This window comes from Stegostoma tigrinum, chromosome 36 (genome assembly GCF_030684315.1).
Source record: "Stegostoma tigrinum isolate sSteTig4 chromosome 36, sSteTig4.hap1, whole genome shotgun sequence".
In the NCBI taxonomy this organism is placed as follows: domain Eukaryota; kingdom Metazoa; phylum Chordata; class Chondrichthyes; order Orectolobiformes; family Stegostomatidae; genus Stegostoma; species Stegostoma tigrinum.
Genome location: NC_081389.1, coordinates 9,165,998 through 9,191,235, shown reverse-complemented (window position 1 = coordinate 9,191,235; position 25,238 = coordinate 9,165,998). Strand labels below are relative to the sequence as shown.

General features: G+C 44.3%; 1 protein-coding gene across 8 annotated transcripts in view; it reads right to left on the bottom strand.

The window, feature by feature from the left end:
• Positions 1 to 25,238, bottom strand: part of tln2b (talin 2b) — a 357,717-nt gene that overhangs the window by 279,948 nt on the left and 52,531 nt on the right. The gene's annotated exons all lie outside the window — the stretch shown is intronic.

Below are 25,238 nucleotides of genomic sequence, written 5' to 3'. Positions count from 1 at the left end.
TTGGACTGTTATTCCCAGATTTTTTTACACAATTCAAATTCCACCATCTGCCACGATGGGATTCCAAACTGCATCCGTACAACTTGAAGAAGGGTCTAGGCCCGAAACGTCAGCTTTTGTGCTCCTGAGATGCTGCTTGGCCTGCTGTGTTCATGCAGCTCCACACTTTGTTATCTTCCATACAACTTGACCTGGTTCTCTGCATTAACAGTCCAGCAATAATGCCATGATAATATTAATGCTCCATGCACCTTTCTGGCCCATGCACTCTCTCCCATTACCCTGATGGATTGCACATAAGACTTAACAGTTTTCACTGTACCTCAGTATGTGTGACCATAATAAAACAAATCCAATCAGCAGGCCTTCGCCTCAGTAGCTGAGGCCCATTGTTTGGAGGACAGTGGGCAGAAATTTATTTTACAGCAACCCACTGGTAATGAGCGATGGCAGCATTATTTGTGCTAAATAGAGGAAGTGTTCCAATTCCGAGCAGCAGTGTCAAGCAAGGGCCACATCTGTAACAATAAACCTACGGCAAAAAAAAAGGCCAAGGTAAATTTCTAATGAAGGACTAATCAACAATGCGGAACAGTCTGAAATAAAAAGGGAGCTTAAGGCGACGGGCAACACAAAGTCCGATTCAAATGCTAGCTGCAGAAAGCCAGGCTTTTTTCAGGATACTGGAGGTTTAAAAACTGCCAGATGGATTGGGGATGTCAGGGCAAGCTGGGAATCTTCCTGTTTGCTGCCCTCTCCCAGGCACAGAGTGACAGGGCCAACTGCGATCTCTGGCCCCTGGCCAAATAGAAAGGATTCTTTTCCCGCCCTGCCTCCTTCCCTCGATCCAAATGCTCGGCATTGCTGAACCATATAGATCCTGCCAGGGCTAAAGGGCAGGGAATGAAATTTGAGTTGGAGGGGAGTTGCGGGGGGGGGGGTGGAAATAGTAGCAGTGGAAAGAAAATCCTTCAATTCCTCAGAGATGATCCGGGAAGTATTCAAGTATCCAAGTATCCTGTGCAAAGTCTGGGGCTTGTTCACCTTTCCTTTTTGGCCACTGCACCTTCCAGTTGGTCATTAAAATGCTGAGTCTATTCCCACAAGGATGACAGAAGTGTGAACGCGGGGCAGGGTGGGGGGGGTATATCTGACGTCACTGTGTTTGTCACTGACTAGCAAAGTCCTGATGAATTGGATGGCACTTCTCCTCCTGTTTTAATGTGAGCTCTTCCCTCAGAATCCCTGTCCCAATAAAAATAGCAAGACTTCCGATGACATCTCGGCCAAACGGGCCAGCCAGGGGGAGCGTTGATAGGATGATGTGCCAATTCCAAAAATAACCCTGCTCCACGTGGAGCTCAGAGCGTGGCCAGCAACATGAGAGCAGAGTCTGAGTCAGAAAGGAAACACAACATGCTGGAGAAACTCAGCAGGCCTGGCAGCATCTGCGGAGAGACAGAAACTGATCTAACATTGCGACTCCAATGTGAATCTTCTTCAGAATGCTCAGTCCTACCGGGCTCCACTTAATCTCCAGTAGCTTCATGGGGTTTCGCTATCTCAGCTCCCTGAGGCTCAAAAGTTCAAGTTAAAAGAACAGCCTGCATAGATTCACAAGGACTTGGGACCTGGGTTCGAATTTCGCCACAGCAGATGGTGGAAACTGAATTCAATAAATATCTGGAATTATGAGTTTGATGAAGACTGTGAATCCACTGTCGATTGTTGGAAAACCCATCTGGTTCACTAATGTCCTTCAGGGAAGGAAACTGCCATCCTTACTTGGTCTGGTCTACACTCCAGACCCACAGCAATGTGGTTGACTCTGAAATGCCCTCTGGGCAATTAGGGTTGGGCAATAAATGCTGCCTGGCCAGTGGCACCCTCATCCTGTGAATGAATAAATTTTAAAAATTCATTGATTCCTACAGCACAGAAAAGACCTTTTGGCCCATCGAGTCTGCACCAATACAGCTACCAATAAAAGTGTGCAAATCCCAAATTTGTCCAGATGCTTCAATGTTATGATCTTTGAAGTGCCCATCCAAATATTTTTTTAAAGCTTGTAAGGCTCAAGCTCTACCACCTTCCCAGGCAGTGCATTCCAGATTCCCACTGCTCATTTTTAACCCCTAAATCCCCTTCCTCTTACCCTAAAACCATGTCCTCTCAGGTTCGACCCCTCAACTAAGGGGAACAGCTACTATTTATTCACCTTGTCTATACCCTTCATAATTGTACATACCTCAATTATGTCCCTCCTCCTCCTAAAGAAAACAGTCCCCAAGCCTATCTCGTCTCTCCTTATAACTCAATTTCTCCATCCGAGACTGCATCATGGTGTATCCCTCTAATGCTATCCTAGTGCACACAGTACTCCAGCTGTGACCTAACCAGTGCCCTGTATAACAACATTAGTTCCTTGCACTTGTACTCTATGCTACGACTGATGAAAGGAAGTGTCCGATAAGCTTTTCTCACTTTGCTATTCGCATGCTCTGCCGACTGCAGGGATCTGTGATTAATGACTCAGAGATCCGTCTGTTCCTCTAAGCTACCCAGTCCTGCCATTCATTAAATACTCCCTCTCATTGCTGAAAATATTTGTATCATTAATAGCCACAGGTGAGGCGCTGAAAGACTGGAGGTTGGCGAATGTGCTGCCATTACTTAGGAGAGGCTGCAAGGAAAAGCCAGGGAACCATAGAGCAGCAAGCCTGACGTCAGTGCTGGGTAAGTTGTTGGAACCACCCTGAGAGACAGGATTTACATTCATCTGGAAAGGCAAGTACTGATTAGGGATAGTCAACATGGCTTTGTGCATTAGAAATCACGTCTCACTAACTTGATTGAGTTATTTTTTGAAGGGGTGGCAAAGAAGATTAATGAAGGCAGAGTGACAGATTTTGTCTACATGGACTTCAGCAAAGCTTTCAACAAGGCTCCACATGGTAGACTGGTTTATAAAAGGCCAGATCACATGGAATCCAGGGAGAGCTAGCTCATTGGATACAAAACTAGCCTGAAGGTAGAAGGCAGAGGGTAGAAGTGGAAGAATGTTTTTCAGACTGGAAGCCTGTGACCAGTGGTGTGCCACAAGGATCAGGGCCAGATCCACTGCTTTTCATCATTTATATAAATGATGTGGATGTGAACATAGGAGATATGGTTAGTAAGTGTGCAGATGACACCAAAGGTGGTGGTGTAGTGGATAGTGATGAGGTTTCGGTCAGCTGGCCAGTGGGCCGAGGAGCGGCAGAAAGAGTTTAATTTAATTAGACGTTGCATTTTGGCAAGGCAAACCAGGGCAAGATTGAAACAGGAAATGAAAGGGCCCTAGGGAGTGTTGCTGAACAAAGACCTAGGGTGCCAGTGCGTCGTTCTTTAAGTGGAGTTGCAGGTAGACAGGGTGATGAAGAAGCATTTGGCACACTTTCCTTCATTGGTCATGGAGCGTCGGAGACTGAGGGGTGACCTTATAGAGGTTTATAAACTCATGAGGGGCATGGATAGGGTGAATAGCCAAGGTCTTTTTTCCAAAGGTAGGGGAGTCCAGAACTAGTTCACACAGAAGGTGGTGCATGAATAGAATGAGCTGCCAGAGGAAGTGGTGGAGGCTGGTACAATTACAACATTTAAAAGGCATCTGGATCGGTACATGAATAGGAAGGGTTTAGAGGGATATGGGCCAAATGGGACTAGATTAATTTCGGATATCTGTTCGGCATGAATGGGTTGGACCGAAGGGCCTGTTTCCGTGCTGCAGAGCTCCATGACCAGGTCTGTATTTTGTATTCATTTTGCTTCTCGATTGTAATTTCTATCTCATATGCATCATAAATCCACTTTTCTTTAATAACCTTTGTTCTCCCTTCCTTTCTCATGCAACAAGTTTTTAGGGCTGTCTGTGTGCAGTTTGCATATTCTCCCTGTGTCTGCATGGGTTTCCTCCGAGTGAGCCAGTTTCCTCCCACAGTCCAAAGACATGTAGGGTAGGTGGATTGGCCATACTAAATTATCCATAGTGTCCAGGGATATTTAGGTTAGGTGGGTTAGACATGGGAAATCAGGGGTAGGGGAGTGAGTCTGGGTGGGATGCTGTTCAGAGGGGCAGTGTGGGCTTGTTGGACCAAATGACCTGTTTCCACACTGCAGGGATTCTTTGATAATCTATGACCTGAAAAGCACAGCTGAAGAGAGTGTGAAGGGAGCGGGTTCCTATTTGAAATAAAGCTTGAATGTCATCCACAAAAAAAAGGATTGTAGGGTCATGGGGAGAAAGCAGTGGAATGGGACTATACAAATTCTTCATTCTCAGAGTAAGCATGGCAATGATGGAGAGAATGGCCTCTTTCTACTCTAGTAATTCTATGCTCTCTGTATAGAATCACATGAACAGTCTGCAATCATTCCCATTGAATTTATCTGTGTATAACAATCCACCCCTAATCTTTCAAAGTTTTAATAGAGCTTTTAATAAAGCTCTTATAATACGCTCCCTTTGAAAATCTGTCCAATCTGTCGAAAGAGGTCATCAATTTTCTCGAATTCGGAGGGTTACCCCTGATTTCCCGTGTCTAACCCACCTAACCTAAATATCCCTGGACACTATGGATAATTTAGTATGGCCAATCCACCGATTGCCAAGAGCAACGCTGGTCTTAAATCCAACCTGTAGCCCAAGAATGAATTGCATTTATTCTCCATGCAACAGTAAGATCAATGTTCAATAACTGCCTATTTTAAGCACATTGATACATAGCGGCAATGTTCAATTCTTGTTAATAATTCATCACTGGCTGGACCAGCGTTCATTGCTCTAATTTTCCCAGAGGACAGTCAAGTCAACCACATTGTTGTGGGCCTGGAACCACAAGTAGGTCAGACCAGGTGATATCCTCCCCTAAAGGACATTAGTGAACCAGATGGGTGTTCCCCACAACCCCCTCAACAATCGACAACGGATTTATGGTCATCACTATACTCTCAATTCCAGATTTTTATTGAACTCAAATTCCAACATCCCCATGGTGGGACTCAAACCTGGGTCACCAGAACATGACCTGGGTCTCAGGGTTTAAAAAATGAACAATAATCCAACTAGGCCATCGCTTTGCCCAGCTTCTGTCAGACTCACTCCCAACCTCATTGACCACAACCTTGTAAAGCATCAAATAATCTGTTTTCAGAAGGGACCTGACAAAAAGATTGGATCTGAGAATAATCAGCTTCCTCCAAACTCCCAAACCAGTTATTTTATTCCCTTGGAAAAAAAATTCACAGCAATCCATCTGACGAACAATTAACACAATCACTAACAGGTACATCCAACTCAATTCTTCATGCAGGATGAATCACAAAAAGGGAATAGATGAATCTTAGAGAAAAGAATAAGGTCTCGCATCAGACAGCTACAGAGGGCACATCAAAAAATTTCCCATTAGGGAGATTTTAATCAAAGGACTCACTGCGGATTTCTTCAAGAAAAGGGGCACTTATCCAGCACTTTGACAACGTGTTAAAAAATCTAAATCTACTTTATAGGGAATGTATATTTTTTCTTTCAAGTGTTGTTTGAAGAGATGTTTGCACTTTGTAAAACCTGACAACACTTTGAACACTGCTACATCCCACACACAATTGAAAAAGATCAGATGATCAGTTGCTTTCAATTCCTCACAGCATGTGGGTCCTGCTAATAGTGCCAGCATTTAATGCCCATCACCAACTAAGCATGCCAGGCAATTTTTGACGGCAGTTGATTTGAAAAAATAAAAAGTGTAAGATTAAATTTTTAGGGGAGAGTTTAGAGGGATACGTGCCAAATGGGACCAGTTTTGTTTGGAAAACTGAGTTGACATGGAGGAGTTGGACCAAATGGTCTGTCTCCATGCCATATGGCTCTATGACACACAGCGAATACTTCAGGTGGGGAATGCACGGCCTGGAAATGTGATGGAAGCAAGCTCAACCAAGGCATTCAAGAGGGCATTGGACAGTTTCTTATTGGAGATGTTGTATTGGGAAGTGGGGAAAGGGCAGGAGATGGACTCTCAGCAACAGTCCCAAGGGTAGATGTCAGTGGTTAGCACTGCTGCCTCACAGTGCCAGGGATCTGGGTTTGATTCCACCCTCCAGCAACTGTCCATGTGGAGTTTGCACCTTCTCCCTGCGTCTGTGTGGGTTTCTTCCGAGAGCTCCAGTTTCCTCCCAAAGTCTAAAGATGTGTAGGCTAGGTGGATTGGCCATGGTAAAATATGCGGATAGGGTGGAAGGGCTGGGTATGGGTGCAATACTTTGTGGAGGGTCAGTGCAGACTCTCAGGGTGAAAGACCTCTTTCTGCACTGCTGGGATTCTACGAGAACCAGTGCACGCATGAAGGGCCAAATGGCCTTTTCCTGAGCTGTAACAATTCTGTGAACTGCAAGCTTGGGTTAAAAGCTCAGTTTGAGCCAGAGCAATCCTCGACATTTTTGGCAAGTGCCCACAATGTGAGCTGAGCGTTGGAATTTCTCCCTTGTTAACAGGGTCATGTCCAGCTGCCCTTTGCACAGAGCTGCTTCAGTTCCCAAATCTCATGGGAATAAACCATTTGAGATATTGCCATCAGGAAAGGGCACGAGTGATACCACGTTAAACATCCCATCCATTCAAGAGAAATACTGAAAATCTCTCCCCGCTGCCAGAATCCTGAGCCAAGCAGCGACCTTGCCTGAGAATCGGACAGTTTTGAAATATAAAATCTAGGAGAGGGCAGGAAGGGAATGTAGAAATGGAGCACAGGCTCCTAGGTCTATCCCACTAGGATCACCACCTTGACCAGGTAGGGAGAAACGCCTAAGTGAAAATAAAAACGTGCTAGAGAAACTCTGCAGGTCTGCTCAGAGAGGATTGTTTTGAGGTTTTGGAGTAGATTTGTAGCTCAGGTTGTGGGTATTGTGGTTGGTTGGCTCGCCGAGCTGGCTTGTTGTTTCACAGACGTTTCATTACCCTGCTGGGTAACATCCTCAGTGCAGCCTCCAATGAAGCGCCGTTGTGTTTTCTCACCTGGGTTTTAAACTCTGGGGTCCGCTGAGATGGATTGCCTCACTTCAACACCAACTGGCTACAAAAAGACAGGACCAATACTCACTCATCTCAATCCACACAGACATGGAGAACCGCCATTTCGACTGGGACAACACCAAGATCCTGGGACAGGCTAAGCAGAGGCAGGCAGAGAATTCCTAGAAGCCTGGCACTCCATGAAGCATACTATTAATATACACATTGAACTCGACCGCATATACATTCCACTGCGAAAGAAACTGCGAAGTGAGGCAATCCATCTCAACGGATCGCAGAGTTTAAAATCCAGGTGGGAAAACACACTGACGCTTCATCGGAGGCTGCACTGAGGATGTTACCCAGCAGGGTAATGAAACGTCTAAGGAACAAGAAACCAGCTCAACGAGTGAATCAACCTCAACATGATTGTCATTTCCAAAGAAAGCTATATCAGACTCAAAACAGAGGTTGGAAAATTGTGAGGGGTTTTAAATATTTTGGACAGACTTATTAGGAGGAGGAGCAAGTGGAACAAACTGTAAAGGCTCCCAGAGCCAAAGATAAAAGAGCTGTTAATGGCGGAGAAGGGAAGGTAGAGATGTAGACAGGCTGGGAAGAAGGAGGACAGCTTATTTCATGTCAGTCCAAATAGGAATGACAACGGTCTGGTTCTCTTTTCCAGCAGAGCAAGTTGGCTCCAGAAGCAGAGATCCATTCAGGAAGCTTTAAGCACTTTGACAGTCATTTAAAAAGTATCTATCACCGACTTCCTCTCCCCATTTTGTTTCACATCTTGTTGCTAGTTCGTTGTCTTTTCCCCCGATTTTCTCCCCCTCCTTCTCCTTGGCTTTCAGCCAAGTCAGCATCCTGGCATTCGCACCTCCTCTACTCACCTTTCTGTGATCTTCGGCTTCTCCCATTACCACCCTCGGGGCCCAACACCACAAAACCCTTCCATCATTAACTGTCTCCTGTCACAGAGCTCCCATTTGTTTTTCCTCTCGCCTTCTTTCTCCTTCACTTGCTCCAAATCTATTACAGCAAAAGATTTTCTCAATTCTAATCAAAGGTGGTTGGGGGTGGAGTGGCTTTTGATGTGATTGATGTCATTGACCAAAGCACCATAGAGCTGAGGGATCAAGTGGAAAGTTTCCACGCCCCAACCATTTCAAATTCTACTCAAACAGATCACCTCAACAAGTCAACATCTAAAGCAGAATGTCCCAAATTGAGAGGGAGAGGTTAGCACCTCAAGTGGTGTTGTCAACTAAAATGTCAGGGTTTGGTGATCCAGGTTCTTGGGGTGAAAGGGATCAAAGGGTTTTTGGGGGAGAAAGTGGCAACAGGGGACTGAGTTAGACTGATCAGCCATATTGAATGAAGAGCAGGCTCAAAAAAAGGACTGAATGGCCTACTCCTAGTTTCTAGCTTTCACTGAATGAGTGGCTCCTGCTGTAGCAGGCCTCTGTGCCCTCAGTTTGCACTGATGGAATCATATCAACTTTCAAGCCTCAGAGCAGGTTCACAGGAGGAAAAGGCTTCGGAAGCACTGATCGAAAATATATTTCAGAAACGCCATTATTAATAAAGTGCAGGCTGAAACATGATCAGTGTGTCAGTCATTGACATTATAGCTACAGGTAAAGGTAAAGCTTTTATCTAGAACTATCCATTTAAGGCCCATTCGCTCACGTTTCCTGATTTGAAAGTGCTTTCTCAAACAGGTGAAAACTTGTCAAATAAAATTGTTGTATCTGTCTCAATAGTTACCCGTCAGAAAGTATCTAAATTTCATACTTTGCTCTTCAAAGCCATCTGTACACCGCACCAAATTATCACCCATTCAACCACTTCAGGGAAAGAAAATTCTCATGGTTATAGGCCACATCACACCTCCTCAGAAAATATTAGCAAAGTAGCCTCGACCCTAACTTTTTCTTATTTTAAAACTAAGTACAAGTGTAAAACTTGTTTTCCAGATAAAATTTGATTGGTTAAACTACTCATGTTAAGCAAAACACACTATTTTTACCAACAGTTAAAATACAGGTAAAATGATAGATATATCTAACTACTACTAATTAACTGTACCAATATAGTAATATCCCATAAGCACACCCTTGGAAAATTCAGTTAAGACAGATCATCTCATATACAATTCTAGCAGCAGGAAGAGGTCCCCAGCTGTTAACCGAAACAGAGAGAGGAATAAGAGCTTTCACATCCAGCTTCAAGACCCTCGCACCAATTGTTACTGAAGGTAAAAACTGGGAGAAAATCTGGTTCTTTGGGAACCAGGCTGCTGCTATTGTTCCAACTTTTAAAAACGAACCCAAGGCCTCACAGCATTACAGGAGCAGGAAAGTTGAAGTTTCGTGTCAGGACCCTTCTTTAGAAAATGTGTTATCTCTGACTACAGCAGTGGTAGTTCTTACTATTGCTAAGGCCTCACAAGCTTTGGAGCAAACTGCATGGTAGCTCTGTCTCAAACTTTCTTCGTAAAGAAAACCAAGACACAATACACCCCTCCTAATCACAGTATTGTCACATCACCCTCCAACTTCTTTTACAGTTTCATGAAACTCTCAAGGCCATTTCACTGAACAAAATCCATTTCTCACATTCTCTCAACCAGATCTCCCGTTGGTGAGCCGTCGCTGTGCACTCGCCCTGAAAGCAACTGAGTCTCCACATCGATTGAATTCCAGTCGTTACCTAACAAGGGTCCTATACAAAATGAACCACCTTTGGACCCTCATTGGGCCAGGGTTTCATTAGCCAGAAAGATGAAACGCAAAAGAAATGAAAAGCAAAACTTCAGTAGAGACTGTGTTGTACAGTCATAGAGTTGTACAGCAGGGAAACAGAACTTTTGGTCCATCTCGTCCATGCCGACCAGATACCATAATTTAATCTCGTCCCATTTGCGAGCATTTGGCCCATATCCCTCTAAACCCTTTCTATTCAGTTACCCACTCAGGAAGTTGCCTTTTAAATGATGTAATCGTACCACTTCCTCTGGCAGCTCATTCCATACACGCACATGAAAAGCTTCCCCTTTGGTCCCTTTTAAATCTTTCCCTCGCCCCTTAAACCTATGCCCTCTAGTTTTGGGCTTTCCCTACTCTAGAGAAAAAAACCTTAGTTATTCACCCTATCCAGGGCCCTCATGATTTTATAGACATCTATAAAACGTCACCCCTCAGCCTCCGACGCTCCGGGGAAAACAATCTCAAACTATCAGCTTCTCCCTATAGCTCAAACCCTCCAATCCTGACAACATTCTCGTCAATCTTTTTTGAACTCTTTCAACTTTCACTGCATGCACTGACCAACAAAGGCAAGCATACCAAATGCCTTCTTCACTCCTCTGTCTACCTGTGAGTCCACTTTCAAGGAACTATGAACCTGCACTCCAATGTCTCTGTTCACCCAGTGATTGGAGAATTTGGGACGGCTCTCTGTGGAAGACGGAAAGGCAGAGAGGGGGGCCTGATGGAGATAGTCCAAATCACGAGGGATCTGTACAGACTTGAGAGCGAGAAACTGTTTGCACTCATTAAAGCGTGGGGATGGACTAGGGCACAGTCTTAAAGCAACTGGCAAAAGCAGCAAAGTGGCAAGAGGAAAAATTATTTTGCACAGTGAGCGCTTATAGATTGGAAATGCACTGCCAGGAAGAGTGGTGGAGACAGGTTTAAAAAAAAACAAAAACAAACAAAAACAACACATTCAAAAAAGGAATAAGATTATCATCTGAAAAGGAACAGAACGCAGGGTTAAGGGGGCATGGCATTATGTCAATTGCACATTCAGACAGCCAGTACAGGCACACTGGGCTGAAGGGCTTCCTTCTGTGCTGTAACAGCGTGAAGACAGACATCCTGCTGCTTGGGAATTGAAAGAGTCACATTTTCCAGAGGTTCTAAAAACCAGAGAAAATAGCTGGGTGCCATTTGACCTCACCATGAGTCTGACATGAGGAATAGAGCATGCTGAAGATATTGAGGGTTTAACCTGGTTCGGGCAGACACAGAGGTTCAATGAGAACACTTATTTTTCCATTGAACTGTGCGAAACATAAGAAAATAAAAATTGGATTAAGGTGGCCTCCATACAGTTTGTTGTGAAAGTGGAAGAAGAAAAAGTGATTTCCTTCGCAGGAAGGAGGCTGTCCCACAGGCAGACCTGAACCGTAATGTCTCAGTCCAAGCCAAAAAGCACAATACAGGCCATAGCCAAAAAAATCCTCTTGCAAAATTTATAATTTAGTGACCATCATCAGGCACAATTCTGCAGTTGGACAACATTTGCTGAATAATCCTAAGTGTGCAAAGAATTACACAGGCACCAATGTAGGATTGACAGTCAGGTTCACAGTGTGGTGCATTTGTGTTTACCATATCGTATCACACAGTGCCCTGTCTTCCCCCGCAGGTAGAGACAGCAAGCACACTTGCTGTGCCTAGTTTGAAAGAGCAACAAAAGCGATAGCCATTCGCCAGCTCATTTTTCAGCATGATGCCCCAACCAGAGTCAGAGTCAATCGGCCTAGTTTAACAACTGAACAAAATCTGGCAGTTAACTGTCAACCATCATCAACTGGTACATTATTCACACCACAGTCAGCACTGTCCTCTAGTGCAGTCTAAATGTTGGTTGTTCTCCTTGAATTGGTATTCTTGTGAATTGTGCTGCTGATAGAACTTGATTTATTGTTGTCACATGCACCTAGGTACAGTGAAAAGTTGCGTTTTCTGACCAGTTTAGGCACATTATAAACTGGCAAAGTAAATTAGGGCAATAGAACAGAGTAGGCACACAAAGACTGAGATCAAAATTAGATCAGAAATTTGAGAGGGCCACTCAGTAGTCTAATAACAGTGGGGAAGAAGCTGTTCTTGAATCTGTTGGTGTGAGCGTTTAAGCTTTTGTCTCTTCTGTTTGAAGAGGTTAGAAGAGGATGTAACCAGGGTGGGAGGGCTCTTTGATTGTAATGGCTGCCTTCTCAAGGTAGCAAAAGGTATAGATGGAGTCAAAAATGAGATGTAAAGGCTTGACAAAACATGTCATTTCAGTAAGATACAAGTAACACTCCTGTCAAACCTCAAGCATGGCCTGAATGACCTTCAATAATAGTCCCTGTACTAACTTGTCCAACAAATTTCCCTGATCAATACTTATATAGCAAACACCACAACCAACTCGGGTATAACTTTAGCAACTGCCAACGCCCCAACTATCCTCCACCTCATGCGCATCAAACCCAAAAAGTAATGATTGATGGTCTCACCCACAAAGTTCTTTTTCCCCACCTAATAACTGATTTTGTGACCCAGAAATCAGCTTTGTTGGCAAGATAACACGTTATAAAAGTACTGATGTAAGGGGACCACAGGGCTACTTGAATACTGCTGGGTCCTGTGTGCCTTTCCCACAATATTCCAGAACAAATCTTCCTGCCACAATCCATCAACCTCCAAAGACGACTTCTCCATCCCCCAACAACTTGCTTTCTTTTTGATGATTGCTTTAAAGCAGCTTAGAAGGTATGACGTGGACATGCTGGAGATGGAGTGGGGTGGACAAGGTCAGAAATCACACAACACTAGGTTATAGTCCAACAGGTTTATTTGAAAAGCACAAGCTTTTGAAGCCTGATCGCTTCTTCAGGTATTAGTGAGAGATGTAGTATCAGACATTCTCACACATGCGCGGGCACTCTCACTCACTCTTTTGTGCATGTGCACACACAATCTATGGGGTGAATTTGTGTTGACAGTTACATTCCATTTTGTTCCAAAAGCACACAACGTACAGTCAGTTAATGTGGCATTTTATAAATTCCTGCTTTAGAAATAAACTCAGCCAGACTCCAAACCAAAACACAGATTCTAAACAAGACCTCACACCCGAACAAGCATTGTAAAGAAGAGGTGACATCAGACAATGATAAAACTTTCTGGTTCTCTCAGGGCACTAACTTCTAAGGAATTTGTGGATTTACATCCACATTTAATCAAATAAGACCATCTAAATGGTTAATGATTTAACAGCATCTTAGCTTTGTTTAGCACACCCTGATCAAGTGTGTGACCGTTTGATCTTTTACTTATAAATACCGGTGTCTGATACTAAAGTGTGGAGGTGGGTGAACACAGCAGGCCAAGCAGCATCTGAGGGCCCAGGGCCCGAAACGTCAGCTTTTGTGCTCCTGAGATGCTGCCTGGCCTGCTGTGTTCATCCAGCTTCACACTTTATTATCTCGGATTCTCCAGCATCTGCAGCTCCCATTATCTCTGGTGTCTGAGTGTACCTCCGTCACTAACAACTGAAGGTGGAGTGCCACTCTGAAAAGCTTGTGATTTCAAATGAACTCGTTGGACTATAAACCTGGTGTCGTGTGACTTCCAGCTTTACAGCAACAAAATCTGTCTCTGAATTCTAAGGCACCAACAGAAACAGATGCAATCAAAGAGGCAGAATTTAAGGAGCAATTTAATATGGTACGGTAAAATTCAACTCTTGGTATACTTAAGCAAAGCTGTCAAAGGCGTTATGATACCCCTCTGGAACTTGAACCAGGGCCTCCTGGCTCAGAAGTAAGGACACTACCATTCCATAACAATCCATGTTCTGAGTTCCTCAGATAGTATCCAAGGCCTAAACATCTTCAGTAGCTCCATCAATTACCTTGCCTCTATCCTCATGTTGGAATGGGGATGTTCAAAGATTGCAAAATGGCCATCTTCATTCAAGTTTTTTGTTATGCAATAAGGTGAGCATTGCTACATACAGTCAAAAGCCCCACAGGGGGCAAATGCATGCCAATTTCATGTCAACTCGGGCTTCCTCAGCATTCACCTAAATTTCTGCCTTCTGGTTAGCGAGATGGCCAACCTCATCCTTTCCATGTCCAAAACTGTATCTCATCAGCTTTACCACAGGGACAAGCATCCAACCAGCTCTTGCCTCGCCACTGAAGTCTTTCAGCACTGACAGCATTCTTATTTAGAACAGACAAAAGGCTAGAGGTATTAATTGTTTCAGAGATAGTAGGAAATGCAGATGCTGGAGAATCTGAGATAACAAGGTGTAGAGCTGGATGAACACAGCAAGACAAGCATAGGAGCAGGACAGCTTGGCGTTTCAGGCATAGGAGGGGGTTCTAGGCCCGAAACATCAGCTTTTGTGCTCCTAAGATGCTGCTTGGCCTGCTGTGTTCATCCAGCTCTATACCTAGTGATCTCAGGCTAGTGGTATTATCACTGGACTGTTGATCCAGGGACCTAGCTAATGTTCTGGGAACCTGGGTTCAAGTTTCGTCACAGCAGATAGCGGAACTTGAACTCAAGAAAACAAGTACCTGGAATTAAGAATCTACTATTGACAACGAAACCATTGCCAGTTGTCAGGAAAACCCATCTGGTTTACTAATGCCCTTCAGTGAAAGAAGCTGCCATCCTCAATGTTCTGGGGCCCCAGGTTCAAATCCCACTATGGCAGATGGTGGAAGTTGAATTCCATAAAAATCTGACATGAAGACTCTAATGAAGACCATGAATCCAGTGTTGATTGTTGGCAACACTCACCTGATTCAATAACGTCCTTTAGCAAAAGAAACTGCCATCCTTACCTGGTCTGGCATACATGTGACTCCAGATCCACAGCAACACTGTCCAGATGGGCAATAAATGCTGGCCTAGCCTGCAATTCCTTCAACCTATGAATGAATGCTTTTAAACAAAAACTCTGCAGCAACACCTCTCCAAGGCCTCAACATCCTTCCTGAAGTGTGGTGCCCAGGTCACTCACAATCCTCCAGTTGGGGACGAACCTGCAATTGACTCAAAGACAAAAGCTTGGGAAAACTTCCTTGAGTCTAAACATAAGGCCTCTCTCAACAAAAGGCCAGGATTCTGTCCGTTTATTTGTTTTGCCACTTTCTCAAGTCTGTGCATGTTTACTTCACACTGCTACTGCTGGCCTTATAAAAAAACATTTCGCCATTTACTTTGCACTGTTTTACTTCTTTATCCTGTCAAAATGTGTTACTTCACCACATTAAACTCGATCTGCCCGGCACCCAGACATTTTACCAGTCCATGTCGCTCCAAGGTCAGTTACTCTACCACTCATTACGTGCTGTACTTCCAACATGTGTCATTTGTACATTGCTCTTCCGTGAACTTGCTCATTACACCCGTTCATGTCAGTATCACAGAATCCCTACAGTGTGGAAGCAAGCCATTCAGCCCATCGAATCCACAGCGACCCTCCAAAGAACATCTCACCCAGAGCCACCTCACCTACCCTATCACTGTAACCCTGCCTTTCCCATGGCTAATCCGCCTAGATTGCACATCCCCGGATACTACAGGCAATTTAGCACAGCCAATCCACCCTAGCCTGCATATCTTTGGACTGCGGGAGGAAAACCAGAGCACCCAGGCAGACGCGGGGAGAATGAGCAAAATCCACAGATACCGGAGGCTGGAATCAAACTCCGGTCCCTGGCAGTACAAGCTAGCAGCACTTCCCACTGAGCCACCTGCTGTCTCAAATCAATTTCGCTGCATTCAACGAATGACCGGGGATGGCCAAGGTGGAAGGGATTGGGCAGTCCATGTCCTGACTGCATTGGCCCATCCAAGCCTGAGCACAGGGGGAAGATGGCTCAGCTGCTCCTTATGTTGATGTTCTGTGAACTCCAGGTGAATTTGCCAACTTACAACACCATGTTGACACAACAAGCACAGAAAGTGGCAATGGATGGGTACATTCAGCACACTTTTGTCAAGCCCAGGAATACACCAGTCCAGTGACTCAATAATGGTGACATGGGTCGGTTTCGAAATGCATAATCTCGATGAACAGTCATCCTTCACATCATCTAGAATACTGCATTCTACTTGTTTTCGCAACGCATGTTGACAGGGTTAGGAGAGATCTCTTGACTTTCTGTGCCGGTGTAACTGCAACAATTAAGATGGTCACAGTGAAACAGTCATTGAGTCATAGAGATGTACAGCATGGAAACAGACCCTTTGGTCCAACTCGTCCATGTTAACCAGATATCATGCCCTTCATGTTTTATAAACCTCTATAATGTCACCCCTCAGCATCTGATATTCCAGGGAAAATAGCCCCAGCCAATTCAGCCTCTCCCTATAGTTCAAATCCTCCAACCCTGGCAAAATTCTTGCAAATCTTTTCTGAACTCTTTCAACGTTCACAACATCCTTCCTGTAGCAGGGACACCAGAACGGAAATAGCAAAGCGTGGAGCTACATGAACACAGCAGGCCAAGCAGCATCTCCAGGGTTGAATGCAGTATTCCAAAAGAGTCCGAACCAATGTCCTGTACAGCCACAACATGACCCCCCCCAACTCCTAGACTCAAATCAATGAAGGCAGGGGTGCCACATGTCTTCTTCACCATCCTGTCTACGTTGGAGACCAATCATCTCAGTCTCAGCACATCTCTGCAAGATAGAACTGTCAGATTAAAACAAAATCTATGATGGTACAACATCTCTAGAGCAGCTGGGACTTGAATCTAGGCCTCCTAGCCCAAAGTATGGGACATTACCGCATTACCACATTTTGTGATCAACATACTCAAGTCTGTAATGACACATCCCTGCAACAGGTGGGATTTGAACCTGGTTCTCCTGCCTCAGGAGGTAGGGACACTACCACTTTACCACTCTCTCTCTGCAGGATAGTGCCTTCAGCCCAGATCCTTCCCTTCCTCATAAGATTTCTACCACCTCCCCCCAACAGCGCATTCCAGATACCTACACCCTCTGTGTAAAGTAGAATTTGCTTCACGCAGTTCCTTAAAACTCTGCCTCTCTCATTTTCAACAAACGCCCTCTAATGCTTGAAATTTCCAACCTGGGAAACATAGACTCTAAATATCCACATCTTTCATCATTTATATATTTCTCTCAGGTTGCCCCTCAGCCTCTGGTGTGCAACAAAAAAAATCCAAGTTTGTCCAACCTCGCCTTATAGTTAACACATTCCAATCCGAGCCAAATCCTTGTAAACCTCTTCTGCACCCTTGACAAAGCCTCTACATCCTTCCTCCCTTTTGTGCACAGTCCTCCAAATGTGGCCTAACTAAAGTCTTCGACTGCTTTAGTTCTGCAGGGGTTACGGACTTGCTGCCAGCTTTGTCAAAGGGGAGTTAGAAAAAGCCAAACTAAACCAGCAAGTTGGCGTGAACAAAAACAGTTTCGGGCTCTGTTTCAGAAGAGTAACCTTGGTTACTTCTCCAGGAGACTAATCTCATCAGCAGGTACCCGCTTCGACAGGGGCTCGGCGTAGCGGGAAAGGGGGGTGCAGATCAGAAGCATGGGCTCAAACACAACACTCAGGTAAAGCTATGCTGCTTCCCAAACATTTCGCAAATCACCTCTCACCTTGTCATGGTACATCCAAAGAATTTGTAGGAACCAGGTCATTGAAGAGCTTGTTAGTTTTAAGTCCTGTTCACATTATCTGTGACATAGCGTATCATGCATCTCTCTCTCACACTGGTTTGTGGTCACACTGTTGCGTCCATGACACAACACTCTGTACAGCATGTCTGCCCCTACTGCACAATTCCAAACCTCAGAATGATGCTGAATAACTTGCCTTGACCAAACAGATGGTGCGGAGACAACACTGTGGCTATGGCTTTAAGAGTTGTATTTTGTCCTGGATTTGGAGACAGGTTTTACAACAGAGGTGAAAAGCTGTCTATTTGAGATGTCTCTCTCTCTCCCCTCCACCCCCTCTCTCACTTAACCCCTCCCTCACTCTCAGACACAGATAGATAGTTTTCTCGCGATGCAATTTTTCCTCAACTGGAGAACTGCATATGAGACAACTGATTTTAATGAATTTGCCTCTGCAAGGGTGTGTTTATAGCATGTTACTATATTGGAACAGTCACTCTTTCGTAGTCAAATAATGCATTGTTAAGTTTTCCCATAGAGTTGTTATTCCAATACTTTTCTTTCTTTTGTTGTATTTTAATAAAGGGTTTGAATAAAATGTGTTTTGCTTCAAGACTGGTAGTTGACCAATCAAATTGCATCTGAAATGCAATGCCTGATACTGGCCTTTAAAAGGCAGAAAACGTCAGGATCTAGCCTGTCTTATTTGAGGGGACACGTCCATGGCTAATTGACAAAGTGCCGCAATGTCAGACATTTCGTAAAATTAAGGCCTCATCTGCCCGTTTCTCAGTGGATAGAAATCAACCATGGACAAAAAGCTTTCCTCACAAACTGCTCAATGCCCTTCAGTTAAACACGGCAAAAATGGACTCATCCAGTTATTCATTCCAGTGGGTTATTGGTGGGATCTTGCTGGGCATAAAATGGCTGCCCCAATTTTATTTCCCCCCCCCCCTTCGGCAGTAGTATTCCTACACTTCATAGCCAATGCGCATCCTTTTGAAGTGCTGCAGAACTTCCTGGAGGATATGAAAGTCATGAATATCCACTTCAGATCTCTCCAATTTCCCAATAAATCCAAGATCAAAATTAATTGCATTTCCACAACTTGGTCAGCCAACAGAATTTAGGATCTCATTCCCGGAAATATAACAACACCTGATGGCATTGTACTTCAAACAGCGAACAACAGACATTTCCTACAAAAGCTCGACACATTTCTAACAGCACATCTTAATTTGATCATTCATTTGATTTGCAAATGTATTCTTCAGTAATTAATGACAGTGAAACATAACAAGGCACATCTGTAAAAGGATGAAAGGAGCATCAAGAGAAAGCAGCTTATTTCTTCAGCTCTACTTAAACAGACGTCACCAAATGCATGTGTTTCCAATAATTAATGACAAGTCAGGTATGACATAGGACTAACAGGTCCATATCAAGACATGAAAAGATAGATAACTGGCTCATTGCAAAATTATCTTGGATTAAGATGATGGCACAAATAAGATAAGGAACCACAGCTGGTAACAAAAACAGAAGTTTGTTCGAGGAACTTAACTGGGTCCGGCAACATTTGGGGTGAGAAAGCAAGTTAAGTTTTGAGCCCAGTGACCCTTCTTCACAACTGGACTTGAGACTCAAAATGTTAACTCTGCCTCATCTCCACCGATCAACGATAATTGTCATGTTCACCACTACTGAGACAATTTCCTAATTAACCTATTTGGAGATGTTATTGCGCACCTGTGGAGCAGGTGAGACACAAACCCAGGATCTCTAAGTCAGAGACACAACACTACAACTGGTTTTCAAAGGACAGGTTTTTTAAACTGGATTAAATTCCATCAGCTGCTGTAGAATCATGGAAACAGTAGTGTGAAGCAGGCCATTCAGCATCCTACCCCTCTACCTGTAACCCTGCATTTCCCCATGGCTAAGCTACCTAGGCTGCACATCCTGGGTACTCTGGGCAAATTAGCATGGTCAATCTGCCTGAGCCTGCACATTTTTGGACTATGGGAGGAAACTGGAATACCCAGAGGAAATCCATGCAGACAAAGGGAGAATATGCAAACTCCACACAGACACTCAAAGGTGGAATTGAACCCAGGTCCCTGATGCTGTGAGGCAGCAGTGCTAACCACTGAGCCACCGTGGTGAACCAATATCCCCAGAACGTTATCTTCTATTACCATTACACTGCCATCGTTCTTAGGAGAAAACATTTCACTTGAATCAGCACAAAGTCATCAGTTCATCTTTACATAGTGCCCCTTAATGCAATAAAAATCTCACAATGCTTCACAGGAGCATGATCAGAGCACAGCTAACTACACAATGTGGTAATAAGACAGGTTTTAAGGAGATTGAAAATAGGGGAGAGAAGCAGACAGGTTTAGGAAGATGTTCAAGCTTAAGATCTGGAAACTGAAGACACTGCCATCAATACAGGTTCAAAATCAGGAATGTACGCAGGACCAGAGTCAGATAAAATAATTTGTATATACGTTTTGGATGTGAATGTAGGAGGCATGGTCAGTAAGTTTGCAGATGACACCAAAATTGAAGGTAGTGGACAGTGAAGAGGTTATCTAGAACGTGAGCTTGATCAGATGGGTCAATGGGCTGAGGAGTGGCAGAAGGAGCTTAAATTAGATAAATGCAAGGTGCTGCATTTTGGAAAGACAAATCAGGGCAGCACTTTTACACTTAATGGTAAGGTTGTGGGGAATGTTGCTGAACAGAGATCTTGGGGTGCAGGTCCATAGTTCCTTGAAAGTGGGCTAGCAGGTAGACAGGATAGTGAGGGCGACATTTGGCACAACTGCCATAATCAGTCACAGCATCGAGTATAGGAGTTGGGAGGTCAGGTTGCGGCTGTCCAGGACATTGGTTGGATCACTTTTGGAATATTACATTCAATCCTGGTCTCCCTGCTAGAGGAAAGATGGTGCTAAACTTGAAAGGGTCCAGCAAAGATTCACAAGGATGCTGCCGGGCCTGGAGGATTGGAGTTATAAAGAGAAGCTGAATAGGCTGGGGCTATTTTCCCTGGAACATCAGAGATTAAGAAGTAACCTTGTAGAGTTCTATAAGATCATGAGATGTATAGATAGGGTGAATAGGCATGGTCTTTTCACCGGGATAGGAGAGTCCAAAGCATAGGGCATAGAGTTGAGGTGAGAGGGGAAAGATTTAAAAGGGAACCGAGGGGTGCGTGTATGAAATGAGCTGCCAGAGGAAGTGATGGAGGCTGGTACAATTACACCATTTCAAAGGCATCTAGATGGGTACATGACTAGGAAGGGTTTGAGGGATAGGGGCCAAATGCTGGCAACTGGGACTAGATTAACTTCGGACATCTGAGCAGCATTGAGGAGTTGGACCCAAGGGTCTGTTTCTGTGCTTACAACTTTATGACTCAATGAGATGCTGCCAAGCCTGCTGAGTTTCTTCAGCAATTTGTTTTTGCATCAAATTTTGTAGCTTTCGCATTTGTTTTATCGTACAGTCAGGAACAATTATTAAAATAAAATTCATGGAGATAAAAAGATTGTACACTTCTGAATGTTGCAATTTTCAAACCATTAGAAAATGTTGTAAAATATAGGCATCCTCAATTTATGGAATTAAATTTTAAGATTTCTGCCTTTTGTAGTAAAGTCTACGGATCGCATATTATCATAGTGAGTCCATTAAATTCTCAATTCTTTACTCCGAGTTTTGTTAAGTAGGGAATGGGGCTACGTATTAGTCACTTTGTTTTACATTCCAAAAACCAAATTGGGATTATGGTCTGGGGAGAGCCGCCAGTCCTTCAGGAATAATCTGGAATCTCCAGAAACTAAAGGTCAGGACATGGCTACAAACAGTGGAAGCAGGACTGGGACTTGAGAAGTCTGCAGTTTTAACCTCTTGGGATGTGCTTTGATTTTTTTACCTTGTTCACGGCAATGTGGGTATTTATTGCTCGTCGTTAATTCTCTTCGAGATGAAGTTGGCGAGCTACCTTCTTGGAATGTTGCAGTCTGTCTGATGCACAAACGCGCAGTGCTGTAGGGAAGGGAGTTTCAGAGTTTTGGCCCAGCAACACTGAAAGAATGATAAACCATTGCCATCAGGACGGTAAGTGGCTTGATGGGAAACTTGCAGCTGATGGTGTTCACAAGAACCTTCTACTCTTGTCCTTCCAGATGGTAGTGGCTGTAGTTACCCACACTGACTTCCCTTAATCATTCCCTGTCTTTCCAAGTGTTGATTAGTTTTGTCCTTTGGAATTCTCTGTAGTAAAGTTTGTCACCACCAACATCAGACTAACTGTTCTGCAACTCCCTGGCCTATCCCTGCTGCCTTTCTTGGAAAAAAAAAGGAACCACATTAACTATCCTCCAGTCATCTAACACGTCACCTGTGGCCAGCAAAATATTTAATATCTCTGCCAGGCCACCACAATCTCGTTCCGTGCAGTGTCGCTAAAGGTTTTCGCAGACTTCATGGTTACAGTCGGTGAGTATGGGAGTTGGAAAGTCATGTTGAGTCTGTACAGCATATTGGCGAGGCCTCTTCTGGAGCACTGTGTCCAGTTCTGGTCATCCTGTTACAGGACGATTATTATTAAGCTGGAGAGGGTTCAGAAGAGATTTACCAGGATGTTGCCGAGTATGGAGAGAATTGACTTATAAAAGGAAGGTAAGATAGCCTGAGCATTTTTTCACTGGGTGTAGGAGGTGAAAGGCAACCTCAAGGAGCTTTATAAGATCATGAGCGGTATCGATAGGGTTAATGGTAAATGACTTTTCCCTAGGGTGGGGGGATTTCAAGACTAGGGGGGCCGTTTTTTAAGGCGAGGTGACATGTAAAAAGAGACATGGGGGCATTTTTTTTTAAAAACACAGAGTGGTTCGTGTGTGGAATGAACTTTCTGATGAAGTGTTGGATGTGGGTACAGCTGCAGCATTTAAAAGACATTTGGCGAAGTACACGAATAGGAAAGGTTTGGAGGGAGTTGGCCAGGAGCAGACAGGTGGGGCTAGTCTGGTTTGGGAACATGGTTGGACTGAAGGGTCTGTTTCCGTGCTTTATGACTATGATCCGAGATGGAAGACAGCGACAGGAGAAGTTATGGGAATGGAAGCAAGGATCTCAGTGACGAAGCCGATGTAAACATATACGAATGGGAACACATAGGCCGAGTGTTGCAACCAAAATCAGAGCAGTCACAGCCTTCAGCAACGCAGAGAAGGATCAGAGGAGGATCATGAAGCTGAATGGCCTCATCCCACACCTTTATGGTTCGACGTCAATTATGATACCAAGTGGCGCAACGGTGTCAGACAGTAACACTGGAGAGGATTGTTGCCGATGGCTACCGGGGGCGGTGGTGAGGTCTGCTTCAGGGATTTAAGGGAATGCTTCCACCCTCCCACAATCCAGCTGGAATAATCTTTTGCCCATCCTGGATGTCAGATAAAGAGAGTGACCAATCAGAAACAGCGCAAGAGTCAGGAGAGAACGTAATCTACGAACACCTCAAAACTAAACTCCGGCCTTTCAGATGACAGAGTGCCAACGGTAGATCCTTGGGAAAGGCCAGAGCTGACAGAGGCGTACTGCATGGAAAAGATCCTTCGGTCCAACTTCTCCATGTCAACCAGATATTTCTGAAGGGCCTAGGCCCGAAACGTCAGCTTTCCTGCTCAGCCTGCTGTGTTCATCCAGCTCTACACCTTGTAATGCTAAATTAACCTAGTCCCATCTGCCAGCATTTGGCCCATATCCCTCCAAACCTTGCCTATTCACGTACCCACCCAGCTGCCTTTCAAATGTTGTAATTAGAGAGAGTCATAGTGTGGGAACCCAGAAAGAGAAACCAGAAGGTGGTTTCTGCATTTTGACAGAAAACGGTGAGGAGTTGGAGGAAAAGGAGGGGTGTCAACCTGTTCATAGATCAAGAATTAGTCCAGACCAATATCCTTATTCTGTAAGCAATATCAGGAGAATTTCACTGAATTAATGCATGACACAATCTAACTGAATAGTTAAAATGATTTCAGGAGCTGAAATGTCAAGACCTTTTCTCATTGAAACTCTAAAGCCAAAATTACCACAAAAAAGTAGTGTTGCCCGAGTCATTTTGCTTCCTTTTAGAAAGGAAAACCCTTTTCCGAAAGAGGTGACAGTAATTATACTGTAATTGGCTGCGAACTTCAAAAATCACTGCCAACAACGTCGTTACAATATTTTGAGTCAGTGCTCTGTAGTCTCCAAAATATTGGCAAAAAGGAACGCCAACACCTTTCCTGAGCAAAAATTTCCAGAATGAGCAACTTTCCTGTTGCAGATTTCCCTAAGCGAGCAGCAGCAAGCACGTTGAACCATCCTACTGAGCGAGGCCTACAATGGGGTGTGTTCGAACAAAACACAGTCCGAGGGCTGTCCTCGGAAAAAAATCCAAAATCTGGGTCAGGCCTTGTTAGAATGACTTACTGAACACCAAGACCACCAAATCCATTGTGTCGAGTATCCCACAGCATTGGACAGATAAAATTTTAGAAATGGGTCGTGATTAGACAGGCCTGTTTGAATCTGCGCGTCATCTTTTCACCAGATCGTTCTCTCTTCCCCTAAAAGCACACCCACTAATCCAAACATCAGCTTCAATGACCTTCCTTGGCAACCTGCTATCCTTCATTATTCTTTTGAAAGCGACCCTTCGGTCCAACTTGTCCATGCTGACCAGACATCCGGAATTAATCTAGGGGTATTTGCCAGCATTTGGCCAATATCCCTCTCAACTCTTCCTGTGCCTTTTAAATGTTGAAACTGTACCCAGCTCCACCACTTCCTCTGGCAGCTCGTTCCATACATGCACCACACACTGAAAAATTTGCCCCTTTGGTCCCTTTTCAAAATCTTTTCCCTCTCACATTAAACCTATGCCCTGTAGTGAACCCCCTGGATTTGATGAGCATCAATGATTACACACAGGCACCATTCAACAAGCTCTTAATGTCAGCTGACAGGGAATTCAAATTTGAACATCTGTAATGGTGGGATTCATACTCTCATTCCAAGAAATTTAGTCCTAGAGTTTCGGAACTGCTAGTCCAGTGATTACCTCTCTTCATGAGCTACACATCTGTAAAGCTCTTCCGTACATCCAAAGATCAAATAAATGCAATCTTTCTTTTCTTTTTTTGTTTAAAATTCACCTCAACTTGTTCACATGAAATGACACAATCGCTTCCCTTTGGTCTTTCACAAGGTGGACTGGCCTAGGTTTCCTCATGGGAAATTCCCGGAGATTCAGGCCTCCACAAAAAGGATTTGGAAGAGGTTACTATTGCGGTTTTGGAATGCAAACGGAAATGTATTAGCCTGAACTCAAGAACACAAGGCACCGAGGCAATTGATGGTGACCACACAATATTCCAATACACACAGGCATTGCATTAAGCCACAACAGATGATTTTTATGGATCTTAAACCATTAGGTGACCATGAGACAAACAGAGAAAGCAAAAACCGATTCTTCAGCAGACCACAGAGAAAAAAAGTCACGCAAGTTGGGTGGCACGATAGCTCAGTGGTTAGCACTGCAGCCTCACCGCACCAGGGACCTGGGTTCGATTCCAGCCTCGGGCAACAGTCTGTGTGGAGTTTGCACATTCTCGCTGTGTCTGCGTGGGTTTCCTCCAGGTGCTCTGGTTTCCTCCCACAGTCCAAAG